A 17,871-nucleotide genomic window follows, 5' to 3' on the forward strand; every position below is an offset into this window, starting at 1 on the left:
AAGCCATCCAGCTGGTCCTGGAGACTGCTGAACAAGAAACACCAGTTTTCCCACATTTCAGAATTTTTCTCCAACCTAGGACAATTAGCTCAATTATCAAAATTTTTCACATAGTCAAAAATTCTAAATGCTCTATAAAGAAATATTGAAACTTTTCATTTTGTATATTCTCAAACTCAGACAAGTGTTTCAACAATCCTAAATCAAAATGTTACATTTTGGTATCATGCTCTGAAAGAGACATATTTAGGGTGAATTAAAGCTGGTATTTTTGCCTGCTTGAGCTCCCCCATGGATTATGGAACAAAAGGACTGCAAATTAGCTTTTGGAGCAACTCAACAACCTCAGCACAAAAATATTATATACAAATAAAAGGGAGGCAAGCATCTAAATGCCTACACTAAATGCCAGGAGGATAAATTTTCTGTCAATTTATATATATGCGTGTGTGTGTACATACATATATACACACTATTATTTTTATATAGCTTAGCTACAGAAAGAGCCAATCAAGAATAATACATTAAAAGACAGGATTAAATGCATAATTTAGGCAGTTTCCTTTGGAACCACAGATATAGCCCTTTCTGTGCAAAGACAGAGACTATGCAGTATAATATAAACTACAATAGAGTCATTGGCACTTCAAAGAAAAAAAAAAAGGCAACAGGAATTTTCTGCTACCCGCATCAGTATCATTAGTAACTCTCCTAAAAATGTTATGCTTCCTTGTTTCATCTTTTAGTATATATATTCTTTGAAAGAGACTTCAGAGTATTCCTTGGATACAACCTCGTGTAGTGATCCTGACAGGAAGCCCCTTGTACATCGAGAAGTTCGTGATGTGCAATACAGTTAACCTGAGGAGGCCCAGGCCTGTGCTGTGCTGCACTGTGGTGCAAGTACAGCGTGGACTTCAGGCCTGTGTTGTGTAGCACATATCCCTTTGCCGCAGGATAAACTCAGCCAGCTCATTTTAACAGAGGAGCCTGCTGGTAGCTCCCACTTGGTACGGGCAATTGCGCCACCTGTGTGGCCTTCCATTTATCTAGAAGTGCAACAAGTTCTCATGGGAACGTCCTTCCTGTTTGACAGTAGAAATAATGAATACGGTTGATTTTCTTGTAAGAAAATCCTATAATAGCTCGAAGGACCAAAAAGGGGAAACCTCTCCACAGACAGAATCTGGGCAACATGCTGTGGGAAAATTCATACGGTTTCTGTCCGATGCAGCACGAACACAGGATTCCCAGCATCTGAAGGGATGTAAGATATACTCGCTACCTATATTCCTCTCTTTATTCTGTCTTATTAAAACAACTATTTTGTTAAGCCAGTTGTTGTTGGACATTTCTTATTGAGCTCCAGAAAGAACCCTGCGTTGTCTCTCCTTCTCACTGTTTTCAAACCAGAAATTAAATTAGAAGTACTCCAAAACATTGTTGTTTGACATTATGCAGATGTCAGGAGCATGTGATCTGTGACTTTATTCAAGAGCTTATGGCCAGTGTAAAAATCAGGTGGACGGAGCCATATCGCAGTGATCCCCTAGAACTTCACTGTGTGTCGTGGTTTTGGCCAAATTGGCCAATGGCCAGTGACAGATGCTCCCCCCCCAGCCTCTCATGCACGGAGAGGAGGGGGAGAGATAAAGAGAGATTTATGAGTTTAGAAGAAACTAAACTACTTTAATAAAATATTAAGAATAAAATAAAAAGGAAAATAATGAAATAGATACAGTATATACAAGACTGTATTAAGCTCCCAGGATGATGTCACTGGCAGGCACTGGGGAAGTCCCAGGCTGGACTCAGCGACGGGTGGGAACTGGGTTTGCAGAGTTGGAGTCAGGAACACACCGATCGGGATCAAAGGCAGATGAACAGACAGAGTCCTCCTCGGACATCAGCCATTGAAGGAAGAGAGTTGACCCTTCGATCCCTCAGCCTTTATACTGAGCATGGGGCAGATGGGATGGAATACCCCTGTTGGTCAATTTTGGGTCACCTGTCCTGTCCGCTCCTCCCTGCAGGTGGGACCCCTCTACTCCCCTCCCCTTCCCACCCTCCAATGGGGCAAATAACAAAATTAGCTGACCTTGGTTGTTATAGCAATAAGTATAATCAAGAGCCTCTCTGCATACCATTCCTTGGCACTTCAGAGTATTCCTTGGATACCCTCTGTGTAAAGAAGTGTTTCCTAATGTCAAGTCTGAACCTCCCCAACGCAGCTTTAAACCATTGCCACAGGAGAAAAAAATATATTGTGCCAGAGCCAACAGCTCGAGGGAGGTGAGGCTGCTACATCTCCATGTCTCCAGATCCAACTGGTAGTGAGGCTGAAGGTGTATTCCCAGTAGGCACACACACGCACAAAGCGCACATGCTAATGATACTAAACTGTGAGGAGCTGGTGACTCAAGTATAAATTGGGAGAGCAGTGTCTGGAGAGCAGTCTCTTCAGACACTGTGCTCCCAAGTCTGCACTGATAGCAACACAGGGTGTCTGTCTGACAGGGTGTGACAAACACCAGTCCCCTCCCCCCCCACCCCCCCAATATGCAAATGGCTGGCTGCTCTGGCGGGAAAGGACCAGTCCTTAGCCTAAAAGCCTCACGGGTAGTAGCATTTAAATTGACAACCAGATACCCCTATGGTGCCTTTGTAGCATCTTCAAATGCTTTTAAAATGAACGGGGCCTTTCCAGGATACATCTGCCTGGCTAGGGATGCAACATGGAGCTTATCTTGGGGGTTCTTAAATAGCACTATATATTTTGTGTTGGGAGTGATGGTGTGGCTCTTTTTACCCTGGCAAGAAACATTCTGGACAATTTACAGGATGCTAAGATTCCTGTGACGCACATACTTAGTAAAAGCTTTCTCAATTTCATCACTCTCACAAACAGAGTTCATCAAATCATCGAACACAACCATATTTACTTTATTAGAGGAAATAAAGAGTTATCACTAAGACTTTCACATAAGTCCTCCACAAATTTCATAAAAGGATATTTACGGAGTGGTTCCTGGTACAATGGCTACCAACAGCTGTAACACCACACAGTATTCTCAGGCATAACAGACAGCAAGCGGTCGGCATTCTCCAAAAGTTATTTACAAAATAACTTTTCCCACAGTTCCTAGGGCCTGCCAGAATAGCAGAAAAGGGGTGTTTCCAGAGCATGCCCGTGATCAAAAAACATAGAGGAGGCTTTTAAAATTTTTAGTCAGTACCCTTTTGTCATAGACCACCTTCTGCGTCTCCCAGAGGGGCCTGTTTCTATTCTGCACTTCTGCTTGTTCCTAACAATAGAGCGCTGCACTATCACGGTTTTTTTCGGGTTGTCACTGTCTGGATTTACGCCATAATCCAACACGAGATCCCTTAGGGTCTCTAAATTGATCTGTTTTCTCTGCTGCATTTAGAATGATGCCTTTGACATTTAAACAACACTTTCCTCCAGACTGCAAAGTAGCTGTAGGATTTGGGGCGCTCTAGGTGAAGCATGCTATAAAAATGTTAGTGTCGTGCTCCAGGGTCACACGTCCTTTGGTGTGCTTCCATGAGACAGTGGCCGCATCCTCATCAATAAAATCCAGGAGGACACATTGTAAACTGCAGAAAAGAGGTTAACCATACAACTCATCTGGTTCTTTTACTGTGGTGGTGTTGGGTAGGTTGGATCGCTGTCTGCATTTTCCCCCACAAAGAATTTAAACACAGTTTTGCAGTTTGGCATTTGACAGGGTTTTTCTTAATATGTTCAGGCTGCAAAATGACATCTTCTTTCTGCCTGTAAACATCAACATATTTAGCTTTTTGGTCATCATCTGTGCACCAGGCTGGGTAGCCTGAAGCTTACTGCTTCTGGCGGAGGTGGAGCTTTATATAATCTGAGAAAAGACTGCTAATCCTCTGTTCAAAATGCCAAACCTCGTAGATTTCGCAAACTCTGTAGCCCTTCTCCAGAACCTTGTTCAGTTCCGTGGAACGCCAGGTACCCACAAGGGCTTCATCACTGTGGGTGCATAGGGCCTGGTAGGTTTCAGCACAAGTGTGGCACAAGGGAAACAATAGCTTGCCATTTACCCTCATGGGAAGCACAGGGAAAAAGAGCTCATGAGGCGGGTACACCTTTACTTTGACCATCTCAAAGTAGGCTGTCAGGATGTCAACAGTCTCAAAAATAACTTTGGGGTGCCCAAGAGGATATTGTTTTGTTTTGTTTTGTAAAATCATAGTAATATATCTTTTCATCAGGGGCTGCTTTGTAATGCAGACAAATGGCATTTGTCCTGCCGCCAAAAAGCACATCTTTGGGGATTAGTGAGGTGGGCAGTTTGATCTTGGCTAAGAACTCTGCAAGCTCTCCATCTGATTTTTGTCATAGCGACCCACTCCTGCTCCCAATGAGAGCTGATGTTAAAACCCCCTCTCTTTCGGTGGTCCATCTTTTGTTGTGCTGTGTAATACAAATATCCAAAGATGGCCCCCTGTCAAAGGATTCCAGTCATTTTCATGGTAGCATTTGATACAGCCATGCGAAAAGCATCCATCAAATTTGAAAGCTGTCGGCACCCCATCAATGACCACATAGCCATCCAAGAAGTAGGATCCTACTTGATATTCACCACTTCGTAATTCATGACAGATTTGAATATTTTCCTTTTCGGCCACATAAATAAGCTATTGAATAGAGGTAGCTGAATAGCTCTTTTTCCTCTGATGAGAGCCATCTGGAGGGAGGATTGCTATCATGTTAGGTTTAAGGCACATAAAGCAGTATGTGGCTATGCAAGTAGAGGCCAGCGTAGTGTACTGAAAGGGATCTATACAGCAATAATCCTTCACCTTTTCATCACCCTCTTTTTCATAGAAAGTGCGATGGGTCTTCACCATAATCTCGTGCCTGTATAATCAGCAGGCCTCCCTCAAAATTTTTACATCTTGCTGGCAATAGTAACTCAGTTCTTTTTGCAAGTCAAAAATCTTCTTCTGCTTAGCTTGTGCCATGCCAAGAATTGCTTTTTCTCCTCAAGCATCATGCTGTCCACCCTATAATATTCCGGTGGTGGAAGAGGGCCCACATAACTTTGTGTTTCAGCAGTGTTGAAAAAAAGGAGGGAAATAACCTTTGCAGCCCTTGATACTCAAAGCTTGTGGAAGGCTGCTTAGTTTCGTGGGTAAAATTTTAAAGAGTCTATGAAACTCAGGCTGGATACTTCTTTATGTCGTGGTTTAGCCTCAGACGGCAACAAAGAACCACGTGCCGCTCGCTCGGGCCTTCCCAATACAGGAAGAATCAGAAGAAAAGGCAAGACTCTCGGGTTGAGACAAAGGCAGTTTAACAGAACAGCAAAGGGAACAGGCAAACAACAACAATAACACGGATAGAGGAATATACAAACACGATTACGGAACCGCCGCTCCCCGCCGCTCACCGACCGGACCGGATGCCCCAGCCCGCTCCGAGCGGCGACTTCCTGCCCCCTCCCCCGGCAGCTCAGGGTGGGCATGGCTCACATGGCATGGAATACCAGGAAAAATTAACCCTATCCCTGCTGGAACCAGGACAGTATCCACCCCTTATTCCATACCATCTATGCCATGCCCAGATCTTACAGGTTCCAATGAATTGCCACCACTTTCTCCTGTCATATATATATTCATGCGGATATAATGCCCTTAGTTTATGGGCCATCCCTCCAAAAGTGTCCGTTGAGTTCTTGTAATCCATGGCTTTGGGCTCCATCTGTTAGAACAGTCTCTCAGGGCAGGTGAGATGCTGGGTGGTGCTGGTCTGTTGCATGCTGTATTTTTCGGAGCTTGTGACTGGTGCACCCAGTGTGGCTCATGCACACAGTCCATGGGCTGAAGATGTAGATCTTGAGGAAGTTGCTGGGCGCCAGCTGCTGAGGTCAGTTCTTATCCCATCATCCCTGTGCCTTACTTGTAGTACAACTGATAGCAATTACAGCAATGAGGACATACAATGACAGGGTTACTTAGCAGTTAACAGCACACAATTTGATTCATTGGCTATTCTCACCCAAAACCAGATCCCCATGAGGTACACATCGGACTTCCCCATCCTTCCGCATCACCCACCAAGTGCACCCAGGTCCTTGGGCAAAAGCAATCCCACACATGGGATAGGGGATGTGATATACCCACTCAATGCCATGCTCTTTGGCCCAGGTGTCTATGAGGCTGTTTCGGAAATGAGTCCCGTTGTCCGACTCAATTCTCTCTGGGGTGCCATGTCTCCACAGGACTTGCTTTTCAAGGCCCAGGATAGTGTTCCGGGCAGTGGCATGGGGCACAGGGTATGTTTCCAGCCATCCAGTGGTTGCTTCCACCATTGTGAGCACATGGCGCTTGCCTTGACGGGTTTGTGGCAGTGTGATATAATCAATCTGCCAGGCCTCCCCATATTTGTATTTCAGCCATCGCCCTCCATACCAAAGAGGCTTCAAACGCTTGGCTTGCTTGATTGCAGCGCATGTCTCACATTCATGGATGACCTGTGCAATAGTGTCCATGGTCAAGTCCACCCCTCGGTCACGAGCCCATCTATATGTCGCATCTCTTCCTTGATGGCCTGAGGAGTCATGGGCCCATCAAGCTATGAATAGTTCACCCTTATGTTGCCAGTCCAGATCCACCTGAGCCACTTCAATCCTAGCAGCCCGATCCACCTGCTGGTTGTTCTGATGTTCCTCCATGGCCCGATTCTTCGGTACGTGGGCATCTACATGGCGTACTTTCACAACCAGATTCTCTATCCAGGCAGCAATATCTTGCCATAGGTCAGCAGCCCAGATGGGTTTGCCTCTGCGCTGCCAGTTGCCCTGCTTCCACTGCTGTAACCACCCCCACAGAGCATTTGCCACCATCCATGAGTCAGTGTAGAGATAAAGGACTGGCCATTTTTCTCGCTCAGCAATGTCCAAAGCCAGCTGAATGGCTTTCACCTCTGCAAACTGGCTCGATTCACCCTGTCCTTCACTGGCTTCTGCAACTTGTCGTGTAGGACTCCACACAGCAGCCTTCCACTTTCGATGCTTTCCCACAATCCGGCAGGACCCATCAGTGAACAGGGCATATTTCTTCTCATTTCCTGGCAGTTTATTATATGGTGGGGCCTCTTCTGCATGCGTCACCTCCTCCTCTGGGGACATTCCGAAATCCTTGCCTTCTGGCCAGTCCATGATCACTTCCAGAATTCCTGGGCGACTGGGGTTTCCCATTCGCGTTTGCTGTGTGATCAGTGCAATCCACTTACTCCATGTAGCATCGGTTGCATGATGTGTGGTAGGGACCCTTTCTTTGAACATCCAACCGAGCACCGGCAGTCGAGGTGCTAAGAGGAGCTGTGCTTCTGTACCAACCACTTCCGAAGCAGCTCGAACCCCTTCATATGCTGCCAATATCTCTTTTTCTGTTGGAGTGTAGCGGGCTTCGGATCCTCTGTATCCTCGACTCCAAAACCCTAGGGGGGTCGACCTCGGGTCTCCCCTGGTGCTTTCTGCCAGAGGCTCCAGGTAGGGCCATTCTCCCCGGCTGCGGTGTAAAGCACATTTTTAACATCTTGTCCTGCCCGGACTGGCCCCAGGGCCACTGCATGGACTATTTCCTGTTTGATTTGCTCAAAAGCTTGTCGTTGCTCAGGACCCCATTTAAAATCATTATTCTTCCGGGTTACTTGATACAGAGGGCTTACAATCAGACTGTAATCTGGGATATGCATCCTCCAAAACCCCACAATGCCTAAGAAAGCCTGTGTTTCCTTTTTACTAGTTGGTGGAGACATAGCTGCTATTTTGTTGATCACATCCATTGGAATCTGACGGCGTCCATCTTGCCATTTTATTCCTAAAAACTGGATCTCCTGCGCAGGTCTCTTGACCTTACTTCGTTTTATGGCAAAACAAGCTTTCAGAAGGATTCGGACTATTTTACTCCCTTTCTCAAAAACTTCTTCTGCTGTGTTTCCCCATACGATGATGTCATCAATGTATTCCAGATGTTCTGGAGCTTCCCCCTGTTCCAGTGCAGTCTGGATCAGTCCATGGCAAATGGTGGGGCTGTGTTTCCACCCCTGGGGCAGTCGATTCCAGGTGTACTGGACGCCCCTCCAAGTGAAAGCAAACTGTGGCCTGCACTCTGCTGCCAAAGGGATTGAGAAGAATGCATTCGCTATATCAATCGTGGCATACCACTTGGCTGCCTTGGACTCCAGTTCATACTGGAGTTCTAGCATGTCGGGCACAGCAGCACTCAGTGGTGGCGTGACTTCATTCAGGCCACGGTAGTCTACAGTTAGCCTCCACTCTCCATTAGATTTTCGCACCGTCCGTATGGGACTGTTAAAGGGTGAGAGAGTCTTGCTGATCACTCCTTGAACCTCTAGTTGACGAATCAGCTCATGGATGGGAATCAGAGAGTCTCGGTTAGTGCGATATTGCCGCCGATGCACCGTTGTGGTAGCAATTGGCACCTGTTGTTCTTCGACCCTCAACAACCCCACAACAGCAGAGTCCTCCGAGAGACCAGGCAAGGTACACAACTGTTTAACTTCCTCCGTCTCCAAGGCAGCTATGCCAAAAGCCCACCGGTACCCTTTTGGGTCCTTAAAATACCCTCTCCTGAGGTAATCTATGCCAAGGATGCATGGAGCCTCTGGGCCAGTCACAATGGGATGCTTTTGCCACTCATTCCCAGTTAGGCTCACTTCCGCCTCCAGTACAGTCAACTCCTGGGATCCCCCTGTCACCCCAGAAATACAAATGGGTTCTGCCCCTCTATAGCTTGATGGTATTAAAGTACACTGTGCACCCGTGTCCACTAGAGCCTTATACTCCTGTGGGTCTGATGTGCCAGGCCATCGAATCCACACCGTCCAATAAACCCAGTTGTCCCTTTCCTCCACCTGGCCGGAGGCAGGGCCCCCCTAATACTGGTCATAGTATCCATTACTCACTTCTTGCATAAATGACTTGGAAGTTCCTTCAAGAGGGTCAGAAGGAAGATCAGGCCTTCTGCTCTGTATGGGGAACTGCCCGCTGGAAACTGGGGCAGCACTTTTCCTGGAGGGATCCCCTTTTGTGGTTGTCCTTCCTTGCAACTCCTGTACCCGTGTCCGCAGGGTCGAAGTAGGTTGTCCATCCCACTTCCTCATGTCCTCTCCGTGGTCACTCAGGCAGAACCACGGGGTGCCTCGTGGTGTGTACCCTCTGTACTCGCTCTCTTGAGTGGGGAAACGCCTGCTCCTAATAGCTGAGACGCTGGCCCATACAGGTGGGGAGTAGGACATATTCTCTTCAAGTTGCTGGACCTTCCGTGACAGTTTCTCCACAGCTGAGACAAGGGGGGAAGAGAGACTTTCTTCATATCTCCGGAGCCGGCCAGCCACCTCATCCACCGTTGGTCCCTCTTCACCTTTCCATTCCATTACTGCCAGGGAGTTGGCATATGACGATGGTGTGCTCCGTACAAACTTCTGCCACATGGGCCTTGTGCATTGGACCTCATCAGGGTCTGTGGGTAAGCCTGCATTGTCCAAGTCATAATAAATCATCTCCCGCACGGCTAATTCTCTCAGGTACTGGATACCTCTTTCCATGGTAGTCCACTTGCTTGGTTGACATACAACATCCTCACTGAAGGGGTACCTCTCCCTCACGCCTGACAGGAGTCGTTTCCAGAGGCTGAGGGCTTGGGTCTTTTTCCCAATCGCCTTGTCAATGCCCCCTTCCCTAGACAGGGATCCCAGCTGCCTGGCCTCCCTACCCTCTAATTCCAGGCTACTGGCCCCGTTATCCCAGCACCGGAGCAGCCAGGTGACAATGTGCTCGCCTGAAAGTCGGCTAAAATCTTTTCGCATATCCTGCAGCTCACTCAGGGATAGGGATCGAGTAATTATCTCTGGTTCTGCCTCTGCCTCCTGCTCTCGTGATGACCCTGGTTCATCATCATCCCTTACTAAGCGAACTGATTTCTTCGTGTACTTCTTCTTCTGTATGGGGGCAACTGATACTGGCACGCGTTGGTTTCCTGGTTCAGCGGCAGTGGCTGCCACAGGGGTTGGAGTAGCTGCAGTGGCTGCCACAGGGGTTGGAGTAGCCGCAGTGGCTGCCGCAGGGGTTGCAGTAGCCGCAGTGTCCGCCGCAGGGGTTGCAGTAGCCGCAGTGTCCGTCGCAGGGGTTGCAGCAGCCACAGTGGCTGCTGGTCTGGTCTCCATCTCTTCCCCCTGAGGGTGCTGCATAATTCTGAGCAGTGCCTGGTAGATACTGGCCAGGGCCCAGCACAGCGCGGTGAGTTGTGCCTCTCTACAATAGCCACAGCATTTTCCCTTCAAATATTCTACCACTTTATCAGGGTCCTGTAATTGTTCAGGGGTGAAATCCCAGACCATTGGAGGTGAGAAGTTCTCTAGGTACCTGCCCATGTTCTCCCACATGCCATGCCACCCCTGACTATCCAGCCTCGGGGCAGATCTCTGGGTAGTAGTCTTAAATAGTTGTTTAACCTTAAACAGGACCTGGAACACATTCAGCAGACATAACAATAGGACCAGGCTGGTTTGAGTATTCAAAATTCTCAAAAGCTGCCATACCTGACCCGAAGGAGAAAAGGGAGGCAAAAGAGCTGGGGAAAGTGTCCCCCCCTGTTTCCCCCACAGACTGGGTGTAATTATTACTAAATTCTGAGAGACGATGCCCAAGGTACGGACAGGACAGCAACACCACATAAAAGCCCCAAAGTAACTGTCTCACAAGTGATGTTATCATCTCATAAGCCGATATTGCACAGGACAACAAAATGATAATCCTCATCCCTCTCCCAGAAGTAACAAAAATCATCGGAAGGAGTACATAAGCCATAGAGGAATTCACATAACACAGCCATGAGAACAAACCAAGCAACATGGTGACCAGCGACTATTTGCCTAACACAATAAACGCATACAACACATTGGTTTTTCCAAGCTCTAGTTGAATTCTGTCGTTATCTCAACCCTTCGAGCCCCACGTTGGGTGCCAAAAAGGACTGTCGTGGTTTAGCCTCAGACGGCAACAAAGAGCCACGTGCCGCTCGCTCGGGCCTTCCCAATACAGGAAGAATCGTAAGAAAAGGCAAGACTCTCGGGTTGAGACAAAGGCAGTTTAACAGAACAGCAAAGGGAACAAGCAAACAACAACAATAACACGGACAGAGGAATATACAAACACGATTACGGAACCGCCGCTCCCCGCCGCTCACCGACCGGACCCGGACGCCCCAGCCCGCTCCGAGCGGCGACTTCCTGCCCCCTCCCCCGGCAGCTCAGGGTGGGCATGGCTCACATGGCATGGAATACCAGGAAAAATTAACCCTATCCCTGCTGGAACCAGGACAGTATCCACCCCTTATTCCATACCATCTATGCCATGCCCAGATCTTACGGGTTCCAATGAATTGCGGGAAGAAGGGGTGCGGTTAGTTCATTATGTGTCATCTCTGCCACTCCTTCCTCTTCACGCTCTTCCCCTGCTCCAACATGAGCAGAAGGTTTTACCCCTTCTTATCACAGAGGCGCCTACCACTGTCGCTGATTGGCTCAGCTTTGGCCAGTGGCGGGTCCCTCTTGGAGCAGGGTGGAACTGGCTTCGTCCAACATGGGGGAAGCTTCTGGCAGCTTCTCACAGAAGCCACCCCTACAGCCTCCCCCAACCCTGCCACATAAACCAAATATAGCTGCCTCTGCTTGTCCTTTGACTGTGCATTTAGACTTGGAGAAAAGGATAAGGTGCCCCAGCTGCAGGCTGTTGGTCAGATCTGGGGAATACTTACAGAGGCACAAGGCTCTGACTATTAAAAAACAAACTGACTGCTTGGCTACGGTTTTCTGAGAGAAGTGTAAAAGGCCTACGTAGAAAACCAGCACAAATGTAAAGGCTGGAATGTGCTATGAACAGATCCATAATTTAACCAGTACTGGTGTTTTGTGCCCACAATGGAAAATGCAGAAGCAGGGCAAGGTTATGTTTTATATGACATGGAATGTATGCAGAAAACCAGAACATACATCCTGAACAACTTTTTTTTTTTTTTTTTCTGTGGATTTAGCTCCAGATGCCCCTTGGGATGAAGAAGAAGGGGCAGAAAGAAAAACTGAAAAGGAATGGTAGTTGAAAGGGGCCACATGTCTCATGGACTTTATTCAGTTGTTTATGGACACACAGTTTCAGGGCTACACAGTCCTAGTGCATAATGCAAAAGGCTATGATGGCTACTTTATTGTTAGTCAGCTTCTGAAGGAAAAAACAGATGTGCATTTAATCTCCCAAGGTGGTAAAGTGTCCTGGTCCGGCGGGGATAGGATTATCATTTTGTTGTCCTGTGCAATATCGGCTTATGAGATGATAACATCACTTGTGAGACAGTTACTTTGGGGCTTTTATGTGGTGTTGCTGTCCTGTCCGTACCTTGGGCATCGTCTCTCAGAATTTAGTAATAATTACACCCAGTCTGTGGGGGAAACAGGGGGGGACACTTTCCCCAGCTCTTTTGCCTCCCTTTTCTCCTTCGGGTCAGGTATGGCAGCTTTTGAGAATTTTGAATACTCAAACCAGCCTGGTCCTATTGTTATGTCTGCTGAATGTGTTCCAGGTCCTGTTTAAGGTTAAACAACTATTTAAGACTACTACCCAGAGATCTGCCCCGAGGCTGGATAGTCAGGGGTGGCATGGCATGTGGGAGAACATGGGCAGGTACCTAGAGAACTTCTCACCTCCAATGGTCTGGGATTTCACCCCTGAACAATTACAGGACCCTGATAAAGTGGTAGAATATTTGAAGGGAAAATGCTGTGGCTATTGTAGAGAGGCACAACTCACCGCGCTGTGCTGGGCCCTGGCCAGTATCTACCAGGCACTGCTCAGAATTATGCAGCACCCTCAGGGGGAAGAGATGGAGACCAGACCAGCAGCCACTGTGGCTGCTGCAACCCCTGCGACGGACACTGCGGCTACTGCAACCCCTGCGGCGGACACTGCGGCTACTGCAACCCCTGCGGCAGCCACTGCGGCTACTCCAACCCCTGTGGCAGCCACTGCAGCTACTCCAACCCCTGTGGCAGCCACTGCCGCTGAACCAGGAAACCAACGCGTGCCAGTATCAGTTGCCCCCATACAGAAGAAGAAGTACACGAAGAAATCAGTTCGCTTAGTAAGGGATGATGATGAACCAGGGTCATCACGAGAGCAGGAGGCAGAGGCAGAACCAGAGATAATTACTCGATCCCTATCCCTGAGTGAGCTGCAGGATATGCGAAAAGATTTTAGCCGACTTTCAGGCGAGCACATTGTCACCTGGCTGCTCCGGTGCTGGGATAACGGGGCCAGTAGCCTGGAATTAGAGGGTAGGGAGGCCAGGCAGCTGGGATCCCTGTCTAGGGAAGGGGGCATTGACAAGGCGATTGGGAAAAAGACCCAAGCCCTCAACCTCTGGAAACGACTCCTGTCAGGCGTGAGGGAGAGGTACCCCTTCAGTGAGGATGTTGTATGTCAACCAAGCAAGTGGACTACCATGGAAAGAGGTATCCAGTACCTGAGAGAATTAGCCGTGCGGGAGATGATTTATTATGACTTGGACAATGCAGGCTTACCCACAGACCCTGATGAGGTCCAATGCACAAGGCCCATGTGGCAGAAGTTTGTACGGAGCACACCATCGTCATATGCCAACTCCCTGGCAGTAATGGAATGGAAAGGTGAAGAGGGACCAACGGTGGATGAGGTGGCTGGCCGGCTCCGGAGATATGAAGAAAGTCTCTCTTCCCCCCTTGTCTCAGCTGTGGAGAAACTGTCACGGAAGGTCCAGCAACTTGAAGAGAATATGTCCTACTCCCCACCTGTATGGGCCAGCGTCTCAGCTATTAGGAGCAGGCGTTTCCCCACTCAAGAGAGCGAGTACAGAGGGTACACACCACGAGGCACCCCGTGGTTCTGCCTGAGTGACCACGGAGAGGACATGAGGAAGTGGGATGGACAACCTACTTCGACCCTGCGGACACGGGTACAGGAGTTGCAAGGAAGGACAACCACAAAAGGGGATCCCTCCAGGAAAAGTGCTGCCCCAGTTTCCAGCGGGCAGTTCCCCATACAGAGCAGAAGGCCTGATCTTCCTTCTGATCCTCTTGAAGGAACTTCCAAGTCATTTATGCAAGAAGTGAGTAATGGATACTATGACCAGTATTAGGGGGGCCCTGCCTCCGGCCAGGTGGAGGAAAGGGACAACTGGGTTTATTGGACGGTGTGGATTCGATGGCCTGGCACATCAGACCCACAGGAGTATAAGGCTCTAGTGGACACGGGTGCACAGTGTACTTTAATACCATCAAGCTATAGAGGGGCAGAACCCATTTGTATTTCTGGGGTGACAGGGGGATCCCAGGAGTTGACTGTACTGGAGGCGGAAGTGAGCCTAACTGGGAATGAGTGGCAAAAGCATCCCATTGTGACTGGCCCAGAGGCTCCATGCATCCTTGGCATAGATTACCTCAGGAGAGGGTATTTTAAGGACCCAAAAGGGTACCGGTGGGCTTTTGGCATAGCTGCCTTGGAGACGGAGGAAGTTAAACAGTTGTGTACCTTGCCTGGTCTCTCGGAGGACTCTGCTGTTGTGGGGTTGTTGAGGGTCGAAGAACAACAGGTGCCAATTGCTACCACAACGGTGCATCGGCGGCAATATCGCACTAACGGAGACTCTCTGATTCCCATCCATGAGCTGATTCGTCAACTAGAGGTTCAAGGAGTGATCAGCAAGACTCTCTCACCCTTTAACAGTCCCATACGGACGGTGCGAAAATCTAATGGAGAGTGGAGGCTAACTGTAGACTACCGTGGCCTGAATGAAGTCACGCCACCACTGAGTGCTGCTGTGCCCGACATGCTAGAACTCCAGTATGAACTGGAGTCCAAGGCAGCCAAGTGGTATGCCACGATTGATATAGCGAATGCATTCTTCTCAATCCCTTTGGCAGTGGAGTGCAGGCCACAGTTTGCTTTCACTTGGAGGGGCGTCCAGTACACCTGGAATCGACTGCCCCAGGGGTGGAAACACAGCCCCACCATTTGCCATGGACTGATCCAGACTGCACTGGAACAGGGGGAAGCTCCAGAACATCTGGAATACATTGATGACATCATCGTATGGGGAAACACAGCAGAAGAAGTTTTTGAGAAAGGGAGTAAAATAGTCCGAATCCTTCTGAAAGCTTGTTTTGCCATAAAACGAAGTAAGGTCAAGAGACCTGCGCAGGAGATCCAGTTTTTAGGAATAAAATGGCAAGATGGACGCCGTCAGATTCCAATGGATGTGATCAACAAAATAGCAGCTATGTCTCCACCAACTAGTAAAAAGGAAACACAGGCTTTCTTAGGCATTGTGGGGTTTTGGAGGATGCACATCCCAGATTACAGTCTGATTGTAAGCCCTCTGTATCAAGTAACCCGGAAGAAGAACGATTTTAAATGGGGTCCTGAGCAACGACAAGCTTTTGAGCAAATCAAACAGGAAATAGTCCATGCAGTGGCCCTGGGGCCAGTCCGGGCAGGACAAGATGTTAAAAATGTGCTTTACACCGCAGCCGGGGAGAATGGCCCTACCTGGAGCCTCTGGCAGAAAGCACCAGGGGAGACCCGAGGTCGACCCCCCTAGGGTTTTGGAGTCGAGGATACAGAGGATCCGAAGCCCGCTACACTCCAACAGAAAAAGAGATATTGGCAGCATATGAAGGGGTTCGAGCTGCTTCGGAAGTGGTTGGTACAGAAGCACAGCTCCTCTTAGCACCTCGACTGCCGGTGCTCGGTTGGATGTTCAAAGAAAGGGTCCCTACCACACATCATGCAACCGATGCTACATGGAGTAAGTGGATTGCACTGATCACACAGCAAACGCGAATGGGAAACCCCAGTCGCCCAGGAATTCTGGAAGTGATCATGGACTGGCCAGAAGGCAAGGATTTCGGAATGTCCCCAGAGGAGGAGGTGACGCATGCAGAAGAGGCCCCACCATATAATAAACTGCCAGGAAATGAGAAGAAATATGCCCTGTTCACTGATGGGTCCTGCCGGATTGTGGGAAAGCATCGAAAGTGGAAGGCTGCTGTGTGGAGTCCTACACGACAAGTTGCAGAAGCCAGTGAAGGACAGGGTGAATCGAGCCAGTTTGCAGAGGTGAAAGCCATTCAGCTGGCTTTGGACATTGCTGAGCGAGAAAAATGGCCAGTCCTTTATCTCTACACTGAGTCATGGATGGTGGCAAATGCTCTGTGGGGGTGGTTACAGCAGTGGAAGCAGGGCAACTGGCAGCGCAGAGGCAAACCCATCTGGGCTGCTGACCTATGGCAAGATATTGCTGCCTGGATAGAGAATCTGGTTGTGAAAGTACGCCATGTAGATGCCCACGTACCGAAGAATCGGGCCATGGAGGAACATCAGAACAACCAGCAGGTGGATCGGGCTGCTAGGATTGAAGTGGCTGAGGTGGATCTGGATTGGCAACATAAGGGTGAACTATTCATAGCTTGATGGGCCCATGACTCCTCAGGCCATCAAGGAAGAGATGCGACATATAGATGGGCTCGTGACCGAGGGGTGGACTTGACCATGGACACTATTGCACAGGTCATCCATGAATGTGAGACATGCGCTGCAATCAAGCAAGCCAAGCGTTTGAAGCCTCTTTGGTATGGAGGGCGATGGCTGAAATACAAATATGGGGAGGCCTGGCAGATTGATTATATCACACTGCCACAAACCCGTCAAGGCAAGCGCCATGTGCTCACAATGGTGGAAGCAACCACTGGATGGCTGGAAACATACCCTGTGCCCCATGCCACTGCCCGGAACACTATCCTGGGCCTTGAAAAGCAAGTCCTGTGGAGACATGGCACCCCAGAGAGAATTGAGTCGGACAACGGGACTCATTTCCGAAACAGCCTCATAGACACCTGGGCCAAAGAGCATGGCATTGAGTGGGTATATCACATCCCCTATCCCATGTGTGGGATTGCTTTTGCCCAAGGACCTGGGTGCACTTGGTGGGTGATGCGGAAGGATGGGGAAGTCCGATGTGTACCTCATGGGGATCTGGTTTTGGGTGAGAATAGCCAATGAATCAAATTGTGTGCTGTTAACTGCTAAGTAACCCTGTCATTGTATGTCCTCATTGCTGTAATTGCTATCAGTTGTACTACAAGTAAGGCACAGGGATGATGGGATAAGAACTGACCTCAGCAGCTGGCGCCCAGCAACTTCCTCAAGATCTACATCTTCAGCCCATGGACTGTGTGCATGAGCCACACTGGGTGCACCAGTCACAAGCTCCGAAAAATACAGCATGCAACAGACCAGCACCACCCAGCATCTCACCTGCCCTGAGAGACTGTTCTAACAGATGGAGCCCAAAGCCATGGATTACAAGAACTCAACGGACACTTTTGGAGGGATGGCCCATAAACTAAGGGCATTATATCCGCATGAATATATATATGACAGGAGAAAGTGGTGGCAATTCATTGGAACCTGTAAGATCTGGGCATGGCATAGATGGTATGGAATAAGGGGTGGATACTGTCCTGGTTCCAGCAGGGATAGGGTTAATTTTTCCTGGTATTCCATGCCATGTGAGCCATGCCCACCCTGAGCTGCCGGGGGAGGGGGCAGGAAGTCGCCGCTCGGAGCGGGCTGGGGCATCCGGTCACGGTCGGTGAGCGGCGGGGAGCGGCGGTTCCGTAATCGTGTTTGTATATTCCTCTATCCGTGTTATTGTTGTTGTTTGCCTGTTCCCTTTGCTGTTCTGTTAAACTGCCTTTGTCTC

The sequence above is a fragment of the Rissa tridactyla genome, chromosome W (genome assembly GCF_028500815.1).
Source record: "Rissa tridactyla isolate bRisTri1 chromosome W, bRisTri1.patW.cur.20221130, whole genome shotgun sequence".
NCBI lineage: Eukaryota > Metazoa > Chordata > Aves > Charadriiformes > Laridae > Rissa > Rissa tridactyla.